The following is a 2,376-nucleotide window of genomic DNA, read 5'->3' as shown; positions in this document are numbered from 1 at the left end:
GGAACTGAAGTCTCGGAACTTAGCCTCGTACCCGGGCCAACCGGCTCGAACACATCTAGTTAGTTGTCTAAAGCACGAAATACTTTAACAACCAATAGAAATAAGACACGTAAAAACATGCAGTTCTTTGTGAGCACGTCTTTTCTATTGGCTGTTCAGTGGCAGTCACCGAGCCGCGTCGGCGTGGCGTCCCACACATGGTATCCCTTATCTTTGACCACGCTTTGGGGACTGGGAGGGGAGGAAAGACCGAATCTGGTGGGCTGCGGTTGAGATTTCTGTACAGGGACGCGTGTAAGGCTAAGATGAGACTAACCTCACCCTTCCTCGACGCAACTTCAGTACGAACATGACGCAGCTGTCGATCGAGACCGTTGTTTGGACGTGTACAGTTTGGACGATACCGATTCAGTTATGTTTATCGCAGCGGTGGCTTTTGTGGTGCTCCGCAGGAAAAGTTCGAAGGTCATAATTTTTTTCATGGATTTTTGCTTTTATCAGAAAAATTGATAATTAAACTGTTACCTACTATAAAGTTCATTAATAAAATTATTTTTTATCCATATTGGTCATAATATTATTAAATATAAATACTTTTATTTTTATTTTACGAAGACATTTTAGTCTTTTCTAAAAGGAATCAGATAGTTAGCTCACTATTTATAGCTTCTTTTACTATTAATAATCTCTTTTTAAATATTATTTTATTAATTATAATTCTAATATTATTAATATTATTTATTTTATTAATTATAATCCTAATCTCTTATTAGTTGTCATTATCATCAACCCTCGTTGTCATCATCGGTATTACTCGTCACCACCATCGATGAACGTCATAGAGGAGAAAAGAAAAAGAAAAAAAAAAAAAAAAAAAAAAGAATGAAGTGGAGAAGGGGGAGAAAGAAAAGGAGGAGAAGAATAGGTATATTTATAAAATGATAATTTAAAAATATTAAAATTTTATATAATAAAAATTATAAATAGTAAAGTAAGGGTTATAAATAATAATCTCCTTTAAATTTATTATCCCATCCTTCTTTCTTATTATCCTCTTTCTCACGTTTGTTGTCCAACTCATTTTTGTTGTTTCTCATCAATATCTTCTGTTATCACCCTTCTCTCGCTTTTCATCATTTATTTGTTTATTATCTCTATTCTCTCTTTTTTACCTCATTTCTATTGTACTTATTATTTTTCTTCTTTCATAATCTCACGTCAAGTGCTGCGGAAGTAATTTTTGTCAGCTAATTTAAGATCTCTATGTTGAATCTCGGATTTTGATGATGAAGTCAATTGTCATTTGTTATCTAATCTATATGTTGAGATAAGTGTGCAGGATTAACTACGATGAGATTAAGACAAGCAGCAGGAGTTGCGCCGGAGTCAAGATCAGGATCACGTTGGGAGTTCGAGAGTTCGACGGAAGTTTGGACGGTCGTCGGAGGTTCAGAGAGAACAGATCCGAGAAGTCCAGATGCTTGCCAAGCGAAGCTCGTCGGAACTCGCCAAGTGGATCGTCGCAAAGTCCAGGAGTATGCCGGATGTCCGCAGAAGGATCACCGAAGGTTATCGGTTGATCGACGGAAGTTGGCCGGAAACTCGCCGGAAGAAGCGATTGACGCATCGGTGCAAAGCTGCAGAAGTTGTCTTAGAGATAATCGTAGTTAGCACGATGATTAAGCATGAAAATGGGAAGTGATCCCATTAGCTTAATCTTGGGGCAATTGGGCCCCTGAAAAGATTCAAAGTGGGTCGAATGGAGTGAACCATTCGGACCCTGATTGCACCAGGAGGTGCAACCGCCCCAGCCAGGAGGTGCAACCGCCTGGGCTGTGGGGTTGAGAGGTGCAACCGCCCCAGCCAGGAGGTGCAACCGCCTGGGCTGTGGGGTTGAGAGGTGCAACCGCCCCAGCCAGGAGGTGCAACCGCCAGGGCTGCACGGCTGGGAGGTGCAACCGCTCCAGCCAAGAGGTTGCACCGCCAGAGCTCAAGTTCCGAGCTCTGCCAGGCGATGCAACCACCAAGCTCAGTCTTCGAGCTTTGGCAGAGTGGTGCATCAGCCTGAGCTCAGTCTCGAGCTTTGCCAGGTGATGAATTCACCAAGCTCGGTCTTCGAGCTATGGCAGAATGGTGCATCAGCTTGAGCTCAGTTTGGAGCTCTGCCAAGTGATGCAACCACCAAGCTCAGATTTCGAGCTCTGCCAGGTGATGCAACCACCAAGCTCAGTCTTCGAGCTCTGCCAGGTGATGCAACCATCGAGCTCAGTCTTCGAGCTCTGGCAGAGAAGAAGCAATCGGCAGAGCTCAGTCTTCGAGCTCTGCCAGGCGGTGCCACCTCTCCAGTCGAGAGGTGCAACCGCCTGATCCCAGAAA

The sequence above is a fragment of the Musa acuminata genome, chromosome BXJ3-5 (genome assembly GCF_036884655.1).
Source record: "Musa acuminata AAA Group cultivar baxijiao chromosome BXJ3-5, Cavendish_Baxijiao_AAA, whole genome shotgun sequence".
NCBI lineage: Eukaryota > Viridiplantae > Streptophyta > Magnoliopsida > Zingiberales > Musaceae > Musa > Musa acuminata.
The sequence above is the reverse complement of the archived record's forward strand: the minus strand, read 5'-3'. Positions refer to the sequence as shown.